Here is a 20065-nt window from a genome sequence, read left to right on the forward strand (position 1 = left end):
AATGATGATCATATAAAAACCGTAACATTCTTAAAAAGAGGTGGATGGTAATTCCTACATACCGGCATCCAGCAACCACCTCAAACAGTGGCTCAACACTATCCCAAAAGAGCAGTTCACCGGAACACGGCGACATTGCTCAAAGCTGACCTCCCTTGATACACAAGCAGAAACTCTAAAATGAAGGTTTATAGAGAGGAATTACGATAGACAGCTAATAGACAATGCCTATAAATAAATTAGAGACTTTGATAGAGAAACCCTCACGATTCCTAAAGAAAGACCAATGAATACAGAACAATAAAATATTTCCTTCAATACACAGTACAGTCACAATTCAAATAATTAGAGACCATCATAAACAAAACATTGGAATATAACATATAACATCTTTTAAAAGATGAGAAACAAAGAGACCTTGCCTGGAAAACCAATAATTATTTACAGAAGAGTAGACACTTTAAAAAAATAAGCTTATAATGAGCTTTATACCTCTAAAAAGTGGAGACAAGCACAGAACTTGGCTAAATTAATATAGTGATAGCTTTAACTATTGTTATATATCTCAGGTGTGCAGAATCACAGGACAAAATGAGACAAAAGTAGTCAAAAAATTAAAATCAAACATAACTGGGGAAAATAACCTGCAACAACTCTGGGATTATTTATCTATTAGATTGTCCCTTTGGGAAACAACATGTGGGCTGCACAATCAGAAAATTACATGTGAGAGTTTCAGAACATCAGAGAAATTTTAGGAAAATTCTAAATCCATAATGTATCAAAACACTATTCAAAATGTCATGAACACAATTACACCTATTTGAAGTATATAGGGATAAGTAAGTACCCTAGGCCATGGAGAGGAGGAGACTTCATAAAATGATGATAATGATGATGATAAAACATTTCCAAGCAGGAGGATTTTCAACTTGAAAACGTTTTCACCCAGAGGTTTAAACATTGATCGTGATCTAGAAATGTTCCTAGCCCAATAGTTAAGAGAATTGTTGCTTCACATTGACTATCAATGGTGCTTCCTCTATAAATCTCTCTTTGCTCAACAAATGAGGCATTACAGATACCATCCCTCAAGAACTGCTGATCCTTCTCTTTATGTTCCCAGTTTTATGGGCTTCAGTTTTTCTAGTAGTGAAAGTAGTAAATCAAGTCCCACATCCAAGATATGTAGATTTAAAAGAGCTATATTCTGTTTTACCATATATCTGGGCACCCTGTTATGTCTCTCCAAAATTACTGATCTCAGAAGATACAAATGTGGTATCACTTTCTATTCAGCCTACAGACCTCTATCAACATTTCCACATCACTGTATGTTATTACACATCATTCTTTCCGTAATTAAACCCTAATTACATTGTAATAGTTTTATGTTTATATCTATTTGTGTGTTCTTTGCAGTTACTTTTGAAAATCGCAAAATTAGTGCAATGTATATTTGATTAGCGTTGAGAAACTGTTTAACATCAGACATGTAGCATCTGATCCCATTTATTCTTCAATCAACTGGAATTTGAAGGGAATGTACCCCACATCCAAAATATGTAGATAGAGATTTGAAAGCGCTATATTCTGTTTTACAATCTCTCTGAGAACCCCACTAGATCTCTCCAAAATGACTGATCTCAGAGCGAGCAGATGTGATATCACTTTCTATTCAGCCTTAAAGATCTCTATCAATAAGTAGCACCCGTTCACCAATCGTCTGAAACTTTGTGCTGAACTATCTTTTTACGAGATTTGAACCATACTACGGAATAAACATGTAGAGCTAAGTCCTAATGAGATCTTCAATATGAACCTTGTTTTTTATAGGTAACTTAATCAGATTTAATCACCATGGGAAAAGATCAATTAAATTCCCTATCTGCATGTAAGCTGCAATGCCAATCAATATACACAGCACATGTGATTCTAACCACAACCACTTAACATTTCCTCTTTATATACAACAGGAACATGAGTAATTTAAGAATACATCCCTGAGTAAACTGGTGACTATTGTGAGGGCGAGACGAGTTGGGGATTTTAAATTAATATGAGCATTACAACACATCATTTCCTGACCTCCATGAATACAATGGAATGGTATCTACTAACAAAAATTCTACCAAAACGCTGGACACAGCGGAGTAGTTGGCTCTAGTCAAAGATCTGGAAGAAGGATGACAACAGAGGCAAGACATGCTATTGCGAATGACACAAGAATGATTGTAGACTGGAATCTCCAGGAATGAATACCTGTAGGAGTAAGATTTATATGCCCCATATTATCTCTCATAAACAAGATATGGCATTCGTAGGTCCTGCTTAATATAAATGATCTGCCAGTCCTTGTACTGACCAAACTAGGATACAAGTGAATTGAAGTTGAGAGGATTACCTATAATTACTAAACACCAGATAAATCATCCTGATCATTTTCAGAAAAAACTATTAATTAATATTTGCGGGGAAGCTGTGCCTTGATGGCCCATTCACTTGTAGCAAAGACAAGAAAAGGGATTTTAACTCTGATCTGAATCAAACAATGTCTGAATATTATTAGTTTACACTTGATCCCACAGACTGACCACATCAGATCATTTTCTGTCTCACTGCAAAACTCAATCTTGCCTTGGAACTTTATTGAGACCATTGCATGCAAGTCTTTAAAAGTTGATTTTCACAACTGTATATATGTGATTCTGATTATATTTTGAATTTACAATTCTGTCATAACTGCATTAGTACAAAGTTCATGTCTTATATTATTTTATTCTAACATTAAATGTGAATTATTATGTTTAATAGGTGATTGATTTAAGCTGCAATGTTTGGAAAGTACCTCTGTACCTCCAGCATGCAAGTTTAACCTAAGCACTCCGCACTCCCCTACCTATCAATTTATACAAAGGAACAATGCTGCCTTACTTGGAACAATTTTAACAAATCCACTTAAACAGATTCCAGCCACATACTTCCTTCATACCTTCATACTAGGGACCAGTAGTCGAAGTATGTGGGTGAACAACCAGGCTTTGTCTCCGGGTCTCCTATTAGGAACATCACACCTACTTCTATCACTAACCATCTTGTTCCGTGTGTAAGACTTATTTAAACTTTCATTTACTTGAGTCCAAATGACTGAGAAATTCTGAAAAGGAGAGACCACCACTGCTACATCTCAGGATGGAACCTGGGAAGCGTGGGTAACTTAGGATGGCAGCCATACAGTACAAAGAAAGGAGAGTTGGACATGGTCTCATGGTAGTGATTATTGTGGGCAAATTCCGCCCATGGAATTAGATCCACCCAGTTGCTTTGATTGGCAGAAACGAATATGCAAAGAAATTTCTCAAGTTCCTGATTAGTTCTGTCTGTCAACCCATTAGATTGTGGGTGGTAGGCTGAAGAAAAATTGAGTTTGATGCCAATAATCTTAAAAAGGCTCTCCAGAATTTAGATATGAACTGAGTACCTCGGTCGGATACAATCTCCTGAGCACATCTATGCAAACAGAAGATTTTCCTGAGAGAAAGGTCAGCTAAGGTAGAGGCAGAGGGAAGACCCTTGAGGGGTACAAAATGGGCAATTGGAAAAATGATCTACGATGACCCATATGATGGTGCAGGATTTGGAAGGTGGTATATCAGTGATGAAATAAATTGTCAGGTGAGACCACAGACGATCTGGAATAGGTAAAGGTACCAAAGGACCATATGGTTTCTGTCGGGATACCTTGTTTTGGACACAAATGGGACATGCTGAAATAAATTGTTTGACATCGATGCGAAGAGATGGCCACTAGTAAATTTGATTGAGCAACTCCCAGGTTTTCTTAGCTCCAGCATGTCCCGAGAAGCGAGAAGTATGGGCCCAGCGTAATAGTTTAATACATAAATTAGTAATGAAGATCTTACCCGGAGGACAGAAGGTAGATCTTACGAGAGTTAACGCCATCACTCTTTTATTGTCCAAGATAAATTTACTCTGTTCGGGGGGGGGGGGGGGGGGTTCAGTGTCTGAGGGATCGAAAAAACCTGACAGAGCATCTGCTTTCTTGTTTTTCGAAACCGGGCGGAAGGTGAGTATGAGATTGAACCTGGAGAAAAACAGAGACCATCTTGCTTGGCGGAGATTCAGACACTGTGCCATCTGTAAATACAAGAGATTCTTGTGATCTGTATAAATTGTTACTGGAAACAAAGCACCTTCTAGCAGATGTCTCGACTCAGAGAGAGTCAATTTGATCGCTAGGAGTTCCTTATCCCCTATGCCACATTTCATCTCGGCCGATAGGATCTGAGACAAAAACCCACAGGGGTGAAGTTTCCCAAGGAATCGCGCTGAGAGAGAACAGCTCCAGTCCTGTAAGACAAAGCGTCCACTTCAAGAAAGAATGGACGCTGGCAGTTGGGTTGCAGCAAGACAGGAGAAGAGGAAAATTGAGGGATTGAAGGCTAACACCGCTTCCACGGGCCACGCTCTGACATCAGATGTTTTCTGGGTAAGTGCGGTGATGGGTGCGACCAAATCTGAGTAACCCCTAATAAACTGGAAATAATAATTCACAAAACCTAAAAAGAGCTGAGTAGCCTTTAGATCTGAAGTTTGGGGCAAGTCAGTAATGGCTTTGAGCTTGGTGGGGTGCATATGGATTCCAGTACCAAAAATAACGTAACCCAGGAAGGGTAATTGGGCTTGTTCAAAAATACAGTTCTGGAATTTGCAGAATAAGTGGTTAGTTCTGAGTCGAGTAAGAACTTCAACTACATGTCTTTGATGAGACTGAATATATCACTACATATTGATAAAGGAGGTCTCACAAAATTTTGTTGATGAAACTCTGGAATACTGCAGGAGCGTTACATAAGCCGAATGGCAAGACTAGGTACTCAAAGTAACAGTCTCTGGTGTTAAAGGCCATTTTCCATTCGTCCCCCTCCTTTATCCGGATGAGGCTGTACAGTCCCCGAAGGTCCAATTTAGAAAAGATTGTGGCGCACTTGATCCGGTTGAACAGCTTGGTCATTAAAGGAATTGGATATATTTTCTTCACTGTAAGTTCAAGCCCTGGTAGTCAATGCATGGACGCAGGCCACCGTCTTTCTTTTTAACAAAGAAGAAACCGGTATCCTTCGGTGAGGAAGATCTTCGGATGAATCCATGTTATAGATTTTCTTGAATATATTCTACCATAGCGTTGGTCTCAGGGATGGAAAGCGGATACACTCGACCCCGAGGAGGGTATTTACCAGGCAGGAGTTCAATTCCGCAATCCCAGACTCTGTGTGGAGGGAAAGCAGTTTGTTCACATTATACCCTTTGTTCACATTATACATCGGAAAAGCCTGATACTGGGTGGGGTAGAGAAAATTCTGGAGAAAGGTCGGATTTAGACAGACGAAGTGGCGGAACCACTTTCTGGATACAATGAGAAAGGCAATAGGAACCCTAGGAAATAATCTGAGCATCGTGCCAATCTAATACAGAAGAATGCAGGCGAAGCCAGGGAAGCCCTATTACCACTGGGTTGATGGCCCTGGAGATAACAAGAAAGGAAATGTCCTTCCTATGAAGGGATCCAATTTGCATAGTTAAGGGAACTGTAGAAACCACAACGACACCACCTGAGATTCTACTTTCATTAATGGCGGTAAGGTGGAGAGGTTGTACCAGTGGTATATTCGGAAGGGCCAAACAAGTAACCGTGTAAGCTGACTTAAACTTACTCGCTGATCCCGAGTCAACAAATGCTGAAAGAGTCATAGTTTTGGGACCGTGAGTGAGAAGAACCGAGAAGCCAAAGGTGTCACTAGAAGAAGATGCTAGAGAGGGACTAAGAGAGCCTAAGGAGAGCTCTCCTGAACCAGTTAGGCCTCATCATTTCTGTTTGGAACCCCTCCACCCAGTACAGCAAAACCCGGAGTCTGCTCTGAAAGCCTGGTTTTCACTGTTGCCCCTAGTGGTGGGGACAGACTTGGCCGCAGACTAACAGAGGGTCGTGAGATGTGTACCGGCTGGGGAGTACCCAGGAAAGCACAGTGAAGTCCAGGCAAGGGTCGAGGGCCGGCAGCAGACAGCGTATCCAACAAACAAGCTGAGGTCAGAGGTCACAGGCAAAACAGCAGTGTAAGAGTCCAGCCAAAAGATCAAGGGGCACAGGCAATCAATTGTAGTCAGATATCCAGGCAAGGGTCGGCAACAATAATCAAAATCCTAATGGTTAACAGAGAGCAAGGGATACAGCAGGCTAGTATGCAGCAAAGCAGGAACTATAACTGTCAGGAAGGCTTTGCCCCTTCCTGCCTAAAATACCAGCATGGCCCAATGGGAGTAAAGCAGCCACAGGAGGAATAATTTAACCAGCTGGCCCCTTCTCTATTTGCGCGCGCGCCCGGCTGTCCTGAATGCCGGAGTGCGGCGCTGCACAGTGAAAGCTTCCCGACCATTGCCTTGGCAGTGGCCGGGACAACCCGGAAGTGATGTCCCGGTCGTCATGACTACGGCCAGGACGCAAGGGCAGAGAGTCGCCGCGGCTCATGACAGTTTCCCAGTCTTTTTAGGAAAGATTCCCAGAATGTGACCAGGGTCACCGCAATACAGATAAAGTTTATTCTTGAATCTTCTCTCTCTCCTGACTAAAGAGACGGAACTGACCAAACGGCATGTATTTCTCCGGTGGAGCGACAGGAGACTGGAAGTTGGACTGACAAGGCTGAGTCTTCTCAAATGTTCATTCTTTAAAACGAAGGTAAACCTTGTTACACAAGGAGATAAGTTCATCAAGAGAAGAGGGAAGTTCCCTTAAGGCCAATTCATCTTTAATCCGGTCGGACAGCCCTTGCCAGTATGTCGCAATCAAAGGCTCGTCATTCCAACGCAGTTCAGAAACCAAAGTTCTAAACTGAATGGCATACTGACCAACGGAGTGTTAACCCTGGCGTAAACGCAGAATCACGTCTGCTATATGAGAAACTCTGCCGGGCTCATCAAAGTTCCTCTTGAACACGGTCAAAAAGTTAGCACAGTTGTGGAGTAGAGGATCATTCCGCTCCCACAGGGGTGATGCCCATGTGAGGGCTTGGCCAGACAACAATGAAACAATATAGGCCACCTTAGCCTTTTCGCTGGGAAAGTCCCCGGGAAAGAGCTCAAATTGTATGGCACATTGAATAAGAAGTCCTCTGCAGGACTCGGGATTCTCGCCAAATTTAGGAGGGTTAGGAAAACATAACTGAGAGGCCGCAGACACAGTTGGGACTGTATCCACTGGTGGAATGGACTGCCCGGGTGCCGCCAATATTTCTTGAAGTGAATCCAGACAAGTGGAGAATCTTTGGAGAAACTTCATTAAATTTTCCAGATTGGCTTCCTGCTTCTCAAATCTCCCGAGAAGGTGTTACAGGAGTTCCTGGGAGAGGGATTGACTGCAGGATTCATCGAGGTAGGGTCACAGCAAACTGTAACGACTGTCTCGTTGTCTGAGCGCAGAGATCCCTGGGGAGATGGATACACGTGTTAGCTTGGTTTATAACTGGCCGAACAGAGGTGCGGAGTCTAACGGGTTTCCCGGTCTTCACTAAGAACTGCCGCAAGCCAGGATGGACGTTAGCGGCCGGGAACACGTAGGTTGCGGCCCTCTGAACAGTCACTAGGTGTAAAACAGCGGAGAGAAATGAAAATACGAAAGCAGGTCAGCTAGCCGAGGACTGGTACACAGGTAGTAGCGCAGTACATAATCAGGATCCGAGGAAGAGAGGTCAAAACAAGCAAGGACTGGTACACGAGGGGATAACAGGCAGAAGCACTTTCCAAGAAGGATTCAGAAGGAGAACCAAGGACAGCAGCAATACAGCATAACAGGGATTCAGTCTGGGTATGGAAACATGTTGCTCTGACACTGTTATCAGGGCTGCCAAGAAGAATTCAGGGCCCGGGTACAACAAATTCATGGGGCCCCCCTCATAGTCAAGTAAGCCCCAAAATTTTTTTGCGCCGCCTTGCGGCGGCGCAAAAAGATTTAGGTGTATGGTCATACATTCAGGGGCGTAGCTAGCCAAACGGCGGTGCAAAAATTTTGGGAGGTGTGGTCATGCATTTGGGGGCGTGGCAAACGTGCCATTGGGCGTGGCTAACATAAAAACCACTAGGCTCTCAATTCGCCGGAGCGTCACATATGTTCAAGCACTCCTGACTTTCAGGACATCTACCACCACAGTGTAGATTACAAACAATGCAGTGTGTACACAAACAGTTCAGTCTTGGCCTACACCTTACATTGGGCACAACATTCACCAAAAATTGCCATTGTCCCTACTAGAATCACAACATTTCACACACTGTGCTGCTCTCTCCTACCTGTTCTTCTCACTTTCTCCACCTGTGGCTGCTGGTTTCTTTAGTTGTGGCTTGTCCGGATCCAGAAATGTTGAAGGACCTATTTTGAAAAAAAAATGGCTACATTTAGAAAATTACAGCCAGCCCCGGCGTTAAATCAATAGCACCCACGATTAATAATTAGGCCTTCCTCCAGCCCCAACATTAAAATAATACTATTCACATTTAATAAATAAACCTATTTCACTTCCTGCAAACAGCCCCAGCAATACCTATTTCCCGCAACGATCACTGCCATTAAATAATTCATAGTCACATTTAATAAATAGACCTCATTCTCCCTAAACTCACCCCAAGATTCAATAGCCCCCAAACCACCCCATCTTAAATTAATAGTCCCTACTATTAAATTGCCTCACCATCACCCTACAAACAAAATAGCGCCTATTAATTAGCCACCACCTACCTCACACACACTACATTGCAACAAGCCCCCTGTGCCATCACACACACAATACTGTGCCCCTTCATCACAACTACACTGTACCCCCTTATGCTCACACTGCGACCTCCATGCTGCTTTTCCCCCTTCTTTTTTACTTTGTGCCTCTCTCCCACTTTTTTTATTCCTCTGTTCCTCTCTCCCACTTTTTTTCCTCCTCTGTTCCTCTCTCCCACTTTTTTTCCCCCTCTGTTCCTCTCTCCCACTTTTTTTTCCTCCTCTGTTCCTCTCTCCCACTTTTTTTCCCTCCTCTGTTCCTCTCTCCCCAATTTTATTTTATTCCTCTGTGGCTCTCTCCTTTTTTTCCTCCTCTGTTCCTCTCTCCCACTTTTTTTCCCTCCTCTGTTTCTCTCTCCCCAATTTTTTTTTATTCCCCTGTGGCTCTCTCCTTTTTTTCCTCCTCTGTTCCTCTCTCCCACTTTTTTTTCCTCCTCTGTTCCTCTCTCCCACTTTTTTTCCCTCCTCTGTTCCTCTCTCCCCAATTTTTTTTTATTCCCCTGTGGCTCTCTCCTTTTTTTCCTCCTCTGTTCCTCTCTCCCACTTTTTTTTTTATTACTCTGTGGCTCTCTCCTTTTTTTCCTCCTCTGTTTCTCTGTCCCCTTTCTTTATAGTACTGTCCCTCCCTGTTTTCCTCCCCTTGCCTCTCCGTTTCTTTACTTACCTTTTGTCAACTTCTTTCTTTTCTTTTCTGCTCTTCTGTCTTCTTTCTTCATGCTGGCTGCGGCGCTCCTCACTGACTGACAGGCGTGACTTGATGACGTCACGCCCGGCAGTCAGTGTGAATGGAGGAGAGGAGGGACACGGCGCCGCGCGATCACGTGAGTATTTTTTTTTATTATTTATTCTTTCTTCCAGCCGGGCCCGGGTAAACTGTACCCGCTCCCCCCCCCCCTCTCGGCGGCCCTGACTGTTATAGTGTGAATGTGAGCTTTATATACACTGCAGAATATGCTGCCTCCCAGCCACAATCATGTGACAGCCCAAACCAGGAAGTGCTGATCTAACACAGACATAGAGGGAATCAGAAGCACAAGTGTGTGAGCAGGGAGGTTTTTGACAAATACACACTGTAGTCATTGCTCAGTTATGAAGCATTTTGTACATATTTAATTAAATCCCTTTCTGACCCATGAACAAAAAAATAATAATTTATCTTCTGAAGTGATTGCATTTAACAAGTAATCCCATTAATTTTTAACTGAACGTAAACTAAAGTCTTTGTAGATTGCACTGCACATACACCAATTATTAGCACTTCTATATATTTTTGACTGTATGGTAACCCAAGCCTCTTCAGCCTACTTTATTTCCCATAAGCAGCACACTTAATGGATTTAGTTCTCCTACTTCATATACATTATTATTTTTATTTCCCAATATAAAATAAACATGGTCTAGTAAAAGCAATAAAGTATAACATTTTGGCAAAATGTAATATTAAATTAGTTTTTTTCCAGTATTGATTGAATATATTGATTTTATTTTTTTCCAGAAACTTGCAGGGTCCCACATGAATGGTCACATAGTTTTCTATGTAGGGGAGGGGAGATTGGGTGTGGTATCATTACATTAGTTTGTAAGAGTTGATTAAGTTTAAAGGCATACAATTGAGTAGTAATATCTGTTAAGCCTAGACCTAGACATTTTTTGGGTTGATCTTTGTAAATCTTTAATAGTGATTTGCAGACCATTATTTAAAAATAGCACTGCATTTAATTCAGTATTTAATTCACTGTATTTAAAGCAACTTGGACTGTTAGCCAACTTATATTTCTAGTGAGCATATGTGTAATTCTGGTCTGCTATATAAATATAAATATAAAGCAATAATAATGATAGTTTAATTATTTCTTACCAGACACCTGGATTACTCTTTGGTCACTTCTTGGAGAGATGTATTCTGTGTCCCAGTATCCACATGTGTAATTTGCCCCATAAGATGAGTCAAGTCCCGGTATGTAAAGGTGGGGCCTGTATTGCTCGGCAAACAATATATTGTTCTTAAAAAACAATATATTTTGTTGCTCTTGTTTGTCAGGAACCTTGCATGTCAATGTAACAGCTTCTCTTGTTACATATACATAGTAATCAGGGTCTGCTGTGAGCACTGGCATCATTTCAGCATCTGAAACAGAAGAATGTTGTAGTTCAATATAAATAGGAGTCTCCATTGAAGTTTCAGAGGTTGCTCTATACTTCGCTGGTTGGACATGTCACTGTATAACTGATCTCATGGTGAACAAAAAAACATTCAAAACTGCTGCATTAACTCATGAACATGTAACCGCACTAAGTTAGCTCATGGCTAAATAGTTATGCTAAGTACATAAGACATTATTGAACACAATAAAAGAAACCAATAAAGACAAGGATGTAGAAAATGAGTTCTGGCCATGCACTTCTGCTACTCTAGGCCTGGGCCTTGGTTTCCTTTCCACATATCCAGGTCTTGTCGCTTTTTATTACTAGCACTCTTTTCTCTTCCAAAATTTGCCAGACACCCCCTAATTGTTTACATGTACATATTAGATAAAAAGCAAAAAAAGAGAGCACTAAAGTATAGAATATCAAAACATCATAATATAGACTACAGCAATAACCAAGTTGGTGGAGAGTTGGCAGAGCAGCCAGGATCAGAAAGTCACACAGACCCACTGATCGGATCAGAACCCCTAGCCCACCGGCCCACCTGGATGTCAGGCTTCGAGGAGCACTGTGGACTTCAGATGCTCAGAAACCACTAACTGGTATTAGCGCCACCGAACTAGAAAGTGCAGAGTCTAACGTATCTCTGGTGTTCATCAGGGAGGTTTTGGCTTAGTTGCACAGGGTAAGCAGGTCTCGGTCCTTCTAGACAGTTACAAGAGTAGTGAGTGGTCAAAAGCCAATCTGGAATAGGCGGTACTGAAGAGAGATCCACAGAGTAGTCAGACAGGCCAAGGTCACAGGAACAGGATTAGAAGTAGAATCCAGAAGAATGGTTGACAAGCCAGGGTCACAACAAAGGCAAACAGGAACAATCCAGAAGAGAAGTCAGGGAAGCCAGGTAAGAACCAAAATAGAAGCAGGAACAAATAACTAATGCTGGAGAACTGGAGACCTGATACTCTGGCACCCAAATTGGGCCAGAGCAGAGTTTAAATAGAGGCAGGCCAGCTAGGATAGGAGGAGGAGAGGGACGGTCAGACACGCTGCCTGCCAAACGAGGAAGTGTCCCGTTGCTAGGCAATGGGACGAGTCAGTGCACATGCGCCAGATGGCGTGAGGATGGCCGGGGACTCTGCGTGCCTGTTGCTTAGCAGCAGGATGCCCCCGGCTGGAACTATCAGGCGGCCATCCCCGCTTCACAAAGAAACAGCAGAGACGGCACCTGACACTGGATTGTTCGACTGTGGACTGTTTTTCCGTGAGTTTGTACCTGTTGGGACTCTGAGCTGTGAGATAACCTGTTGGGGACTTTGTTAAAGTTTAACTGACACTGAAGAACTTACTGACACTTGGTTATTTTTGTTGGGGGAACACGTTTCTGTTCTAGGAGCACCGTTGCATTTAATCTGTGTGTACACATTTGATAAATAAAGGGATCATTATCTCTTTCTTGCTTCCTTACCTTTGTGATGCATGAACCTAGAGGGCTGGGGATCTAGAGAACTATGGTTTCGAATCACGGTGTAACACGTAATGTAACAACAGAATGATTTATAAAATATTATGCACACATCAAGTATATTACACATCATTTAATAAAATACCAAGTAAAATGCTTACCTACTAGGTCACATGTACATCTGTTGCATAGTATGACTGTAACACACAGAATGATAGTGGTATCCATTCATTATACTTGTAAAATAAAAAATTACATTTGTGCACCTTAACAAGTAATATAAAAATCTAATAGAAATTGTTAATAATTGCAGTTTACTTCATCCAGGGATTTATTGAAATTACAGTAAGTGGGAAACATTTCTAAGCCTAGTGCCCACTGTCACTAAATGCCATGCATTTAATAGTGTTTTTAATGCTAATATAATGCATGTTAAACATGTGGCAGCAATTTTTCCAAAGTCAGCATACCCACGCTCATGTATGTTGCTCTAGTGTTGCATGATTTTAAAATTGCGTCTTGCTCCAAGGGGGTTAGGTACAATGATGATAATGGTCAACAGCATTAGCTAGCTGCTTCTGATTTGCTGAGTGCAAATCACCTCTGAATCTGATAATATTTTGTGGGTGTATTTTAAAAAAAAAATGTGTTACTTTTATTTGTATTCGTGGAGTATAATATCTGCTGTTTTATATCAAGCCTATTTGCAAATGTGTAATTCGCCATATAAACAAATGTTAAAAACTTTTCTTTTATTTATGATCTGGTTGTATGTATGGATATGTGGGCGTACATATGCCTGGTGTAAATCTTGTATGTGTATTAGAATTATTATTATTATTTATTTATAAGGCACCACAGATTCTGAAGCAAATAACAAATAAATGAGGTAATACATGTCAGTAGCTCAGATGAGTGTGAGTAGTGCTATGGGGACTCGCACAGAGTGCAGCAAAAGACGTGACAGGACGTACGAGGGACAGGAGACAGACGTGGGACAATAGGTAGAGAGGACTCTGCCTGCGAAGGCTTACAAAAGGGAGGGGTGGTGAGAGATAGGACCAACTAGGAGAAAAATTTATATGACAGACGAGGAAGAGGAGGTGATGCATAGAATGGTTAGGAGGTGGTAGGTTAGGGGAGCTTGAAATGGTGAGTTTTGAGTGAGCGTTTGAAGGACTGAAGGCTGGGGGAGAGTCGAGTCAGAAGGGGTAGGGAGTTTCAAAGATTAGGGGCAGCATGGCAGAAGTTTTGGAGGCGAGTATGGGAAGAGGTAATGAGAGGTGAATTGAGGCGGAGGTCAGAGGCGGAGCGTAGTGGCCGGGTAGGTATGTATCTCGAGACAAGCTCAGAGATGTAAGGACTGTTGCATTTTTAAACTCGGCATATGGGCATATATACTGTTGAAGTGTAACAACAGCTACAGGCTAAGCATTATTTGAGCGACTGTACTGGAGGGGCATTAGGTGGCATGGTATCTTAAGTTTCTGTGTAGTCTTTGCATATTGTGATAGTGTACTCGTTTCTATCTTTCCCTGCGTGTTGATGCTTGAACATAGAAGCATAAAACTGGCACATTTACTACTGGTGCATCTTTAGATACATCCTGAGATGCCTCTGGCCCAGCGTAAATACACAATTTATATTAATATATTGTTTTCTTTATCTTTTATAAGGGAGTGCTGTGAACAGTGTAATCTTTGTAAGTTTATTTTTTGCTGATTGGTTGAAGTGTTCTTTTCCTTAAAAGTGCAGCTGGTATGAGGTAAAACACATTTCATAAAAAAGAGAAAAAAGATATGACGACATCCAGTCTCCAGCAACGTTACATCAGAGATGGTGGAAAAATCAAGTCCTTTTGTGGGGAGAAAAAGGTTGTGCATCCCTCCCCCCATAGAACAGTAATTACCACCTTAAATGAACCTCCCCCCCCCCTTTATCTCATTTAAACAACCTTGTACCACAAAATTATATCTTGTTTGTCCATGTGAGTACAAACCTAGGTACATCTATGCCCTTTTTCCATACATAGTGGGGAATTTCCCTGATTCACCCACCTATTCCAAATGGCAGGTGCGAGCTTTTGCACCCACGCAGGCATTACCATCTAGGCCAGGAAAATCCAGTCTTTGAACTCACTGGAATCACAGAAGGTTTCCCAGTTCTTTGCTCACAGAACTTATAATTTATTTACCAGGAGCTATTGCTAGTGTGCAGTATCTTCCCTGTACTACTCACCGATAAGGGCTGCACAGCTTAGTATCATGTTGTATTGTGCTGTTCGATATGAGCTGAGTCCTAGAACATAGCAGTCATAAGGTTAGGCATGATGTGAGAAAACATAAGTAAATGCAACAATATTATTTGTGAAATGGGTTTTGTCGATCAAGTAACATTTTTTAGGTTGGCAAACAATCTGTTAATTTTCTTCTGTGGCATTGGTGACCATTCCTTTGTAGAATGAGAATAATGGTTGTAATCACAGAAATCAATCACACATAAGAAATGTATTCAGATCAACACAAATTTAGCAATATGCCTGTATATTTTTCATTGTTCTTGATCTTTTCTTAACTTCTCAGACACAATCATAACAATATAATTTACTTGTTTATTGATTTTCAAAAAAAATTACTTAGGACCAGCAATATCTATGACAATCAAAGAATATTGGCCACTTGAGATAAATGATTTCACTATTTCAGTGAAAAGTATTTAAGGAGAGTGATTGACAAGACACTGAGTCAGGTAGCTGTATACCTGGCATTTGAAAAGTGAGATTGTAAAAGGAATACTAGAAACACAATTGTATCTCAATGGAAAACACTGTATATTAGGAGTAATTTATGATTTGATGGTATATTGGAAAGTACCCACTTTTGCATTCTGTGTATACTTGCTACAATATGTAATCCAATTTTATGTCTAATTAGACATTTTTGAATGCATGTTTATTTTGCCTTTGTGTGCGGGTTGCAAAGATAAGATAAATCTTATTTAGTCAACATTGAACTCAGGGAAATAAGGGAACCCCTAGATTGGCTTTACTTTATGTAGAACATTAATGAATTTATTTAATTTCAAATATGTTGTTTTATTTCTGCCAAAATTTGTGCCTTGTTTATCTTGTGTGCCTAACTCCTCATTAATAGTAATACTTAAAGCCACTGACATGGTTTGAGGAGGATTACTGGTACCCAGGGCCTGATTATCGAATAGGCTTACTAGACTAAAGCCTAGGGCGAGATCTTTTTAGATTTTTTTTGTTGCGGAGTTTCGCGAAAATTTTGGGGGGTGGGGAATTTTTAATCAGTAGATTTATAAACTGAAATTCATTTTACAATATAAGAGAGTAGCTGTTCTCCAAATTAAAAATAAAGCAAAGAAAAAGGTAGTAAGGTTTTAATCTTGATGTATTCCCTGAAGACAATAAGTCATCGATAACAGCCCCCTTAACTTTCACATCTTCACTTTCAGTAGCAATCATTTCTACTGTACATGTATGTATGATTTTAATGAAAATGTTATGACTGACAAAGATTGTTGTAACCCTTTTAAAAACCCAAGTGGAACTGAGTTTCTAAAATACAGGAACATAAACATTGGTGAGGGGGGGCGAAGGAAGACGGATTTTAAATTGAGGACAAGTTTGTTTTTACTTGCCGGGTATTAGCCTGGGGTGGAATGCGAGGGGCCTTATGAGAGTATTAGCCTAGGGCGGCCTGAATCAGGCCTTGCTGGTCAGTTGAATACTGCATGCTAAGAAATATTGCCCGTATATATTGTGTTGGTGGGGCAGTTTCCATTCCACTAGACCTTTTAGTTTTGACATTCCCTTACCCTTCCCCAAATCCTGTGTTTGCCCCTGAATGTCACCTCCAAAGTGTTTATGGCATTTTGTGCTATGAAAAATATTGTGAAAAACTGGGAAAGACTTACGCTTTCTCCCTTATTTGTTGACCATTTAAATATCTTGTGCACATAACTAAATCTTTGCTCCTAGGTTGGAATGCAGTGGTGAGTATTTTCAAATTCATATGAAAACCCTGATCTACCTGTCATTTAGAGCAAACAATTGCGCCTTGCAAACATATGAACTTGCAATGCAAAACTGTACACAGCAACATAAAAACCAGGTGGTGTCATAAATGAGTTAAAATGTCTTTATCGTTTGTTGGGCTTTCTAGTAATAAATACCCATGTAAACAATATTCTTTTTCTATTATAAAATCACTTTGCTTTACATTACAAAAAACAGTTGATGCATTATCTATATGTTATATTTAAATTAATATTCTGTAAAACCAGAACAGTCTGCCTCCTATTAATTGTTGAAATATAATATTTCAGACTAGTATTTCAATGGGGTCCTAAAACTCAGGATGCGGTTTTGTCTCTTGATGCTATATAAACAAACTAATTATAAATACAGTATGCTTAGAACAAAGTTTTGTATATACATGAGTCATAGACGTAAATGGAAGCTTGCGTGTGGTTGTAGTGGGATTATAAAGCGACAATGTAATGTTATTGGTAGAATATATAGAAGTGTAAATAAAAATGAAGTCATGATCTAAGAATAAAGACAATTGTTGCTATTATTATTGAACATGTATGCATAATCTCCACCAATCTCTGGAGTTCTGTTGTAATCATTTATAATCTGTGAGTTCTGATATTATCACTTTAATTCTTAATAGAATCACTTGTGCATGTACCAGTACCAGTCAAAAGTTTGGACACACCTACTCATAGAACAGTTCTTCTTTATTTTTACTATTTGCAATTTTTTAGAATAATAGTAGTCATCAAAACTATGCAATAACATAAATGACCAAAATGTTTTAAACAAATCAAAACTAGCTTATATTTTAGATTCTTCAAAGTAGCCACTCTTTGCCTTGATACCAGCTTTGATCTTGGCATTCTCTCAACTGCATTAGACCGCCACCTGGGATGCTCTTGAAGGAGTTCCCATATGTGCTGAGCAATTGTTGGCTGCTTTTCCTTCACTTTGGTCCAACTCATCCCAAACCATTTCTACTGAGTTTAGGTGAAGTGACTGTGGGTGCCAGGTTACCTGATGCAGCAATCCATCAGTCCGTCTTTGTCATATAGTTCTTATACTGCCTGGAGGTGTGTTTTGGATCGTTGTCTTGCTGGTAAAAAAGTGATGGCCCAACTTATCGAATCCAGATGGAATGGTGTGTTATTGCAGGATGCTGTTCTAGCCATTCTGCTTTTGAAAACTGTCACATTAAAAAAACTTTACATGACAATTCAGGATAATTCATGTCTAGGTGGAAAGAGTAAAAATATCTCCTCAGAAACATGCCTCCTGTCACTTTAAGACCATTCCCTACATCTATTTCTTAAAATACTATTTGGTTGAGTCTTATTGGTGTCTTAAATAAATGTGTCACACTTGCATTCTTAATTTTCTTTATAACCTTGGTGTTTGTGAGCATAAAAATGCTGTAACCTGCATCAAATGTGTCTGTAAGGTGCAAACGATGTTCCATTAAACTGTAGTATAACTCCTGATTATGGGCACATGAAGGGCACATGTAAAATGCAGGTCATATTTCAAAGGGAAGTGAATTCTCTAAACGCCTTGAAGCTTACTCTGCAAATCACAATATAATTTTTGAAACATAGTTTGCAAAAAAAGAATTTTTGCTCCGCATAGGAACGTGGCTATACCACTGTCACAAATATCTTATATTTATATTTTCCCAATTATGGAAACTTCAGCAATGTGGTTGAGAGCCATTGCTGCCTTTTGAAATAACCTATATCGGCAATCTAGTAATAACTATTATGTGAAAGCTCTGTCTATGGCAACATACCCAGGGACAAGCTGCTATAATATACTTGACAAATTGTTTTAACATTACCTGCAACATTGCCTCTGTTTAATCAGGCTGCTGTACTACTTGCTCAGCCACTCCCTACCCATGCTACAGTTATTTCAGTCCCCTATATCATCACTGTGCTTTCAATTCTACTTAATGCTTTGTCTGCCATGACAATTAGGAAGAAATGATACTGATTTTGAACCACTCTCCTCTCTCATGACTCTCCAGACACTCAGCTACCCAATCACTCTTATTACTCTCTATTCAACGCTTCCACCCACTCCCCCACATGACTCCCACATCATTACTCTATACTATCCAGACATCCATGAATAAACTACATTTGCGGCAGCCTCACTCTGCACTAATTCTCTGATTGCACAGGACATTGCAATTAGATAATTCTTTTAATTCCCTAATTTTTGCAATTTTATTCATAAATTCCAATGCTTGCCAAAATATTTTTCTTTCTCCCTTTTCATGGCATTATCTTTAGGACTATATTATCCCCCATCCTGCAACACACACCTCTGTCCACATTGCCCCATCATTACTTCACTCACCTCTAATGAACACTAATGAACTCTTTTCCTATTTAAATTCAATAACTTTAACATCCTCACCATGTCGCCAGAAACTAAAAAGACACACATCTTACAATCATCGTTCCTACCTTTCTTACTCCCTGCTTCTATTAGCTGGTGATATATCACCTAATCCAGGTCCTCCTCACTTCTCCCATACGCTTATATCTGAACACTACAGAAATCCAGCAAATCTCAAACGCATCACCTGTCTCCCCTCTCTTCCAAAGTCCTTTAAATGTGCCCTTTGGAATGCATGCACTGTTTGTAACAAACTTACCTCTGTACACGATCTCTTCCTCTCAAACAACCTAAACCTTCTAGCAATAGAAGGTTTAGGTTTCACCCACACCCCCAGACCAGGAGGCAGACAAGGAGGGGGGGTTGGACTACTTCTCTCCCCACAGTGCACGTTCACAGTTCTACCAAATGTCCCATCACTCACGTTCACATCTTTTGCAGTACATGCTGTTAGAATTTTTAACCCTTTCTCTATGCGTGTTGCTGTCATCTATCGCCCCCCTGGTCCACACCAACAATTTCTTGAATACTTCTCTGCGTGGCTCCCTCACTTCTTATCCTCTGACATCCCCACCATCATCATGGGTGATTTCAACATCCCTATTTCAAATCCACGTTCCAATGCTGCTTCCAAACTACTCTCTCTAACCTCCACACTTGACCTCTCCAAATGGATTGAATCCGCTACTCTTCAGGATGGCCACTGTCTTGATCTTGTTTTCTCTAGAATATGCTCAGTTTCTGATTTCCTTAACCTCCTTTCCCCTTTTCGGATCATTACTTTATTAGATACTCGCTCACCCCCAGTACTTTACCCTCTCTAGTGCAAAAACTCTTCCAACCCTCCTCATAACCGCAGGAATATCAACTCTATTGATCTTCTACAGTTTTCCACCTCTCTCCAACACCTTCTCTCCCCAATTTCTACATTCTCCTCCCCTGATCGGGCAGTACTCCATTTTCACCAAACCCTAGCAACTGCTCTTGATCACATGGCTCCAGCGACACTACATACTCCGTTGCCAACCGTGGCACACTAAAGTAAAACGAACTCTACAAAAACTTTCTCGTAAAGCAGAACGTCACTGGCATAAATCTTGCACCTCTAATGATTTCATCACATATACTGGTATCTACCACTCCTATAAAA

The sequence above is a fragment of the Mixophyes fleayi genome, chromosome 1, assembly GCF_038048845.1.
Source record: "Mixophyes fleayi isolate aMixFle1 chromosome 1, aMixFle1.hap1, whole genome shotgun sequence".
Taxonomy (NCBI): Eukaryota; Metazoa; Chordata; class Amphibia; order Anura; family Limnodynastidae; genus Mixophyes; species Mixophyes fleayi.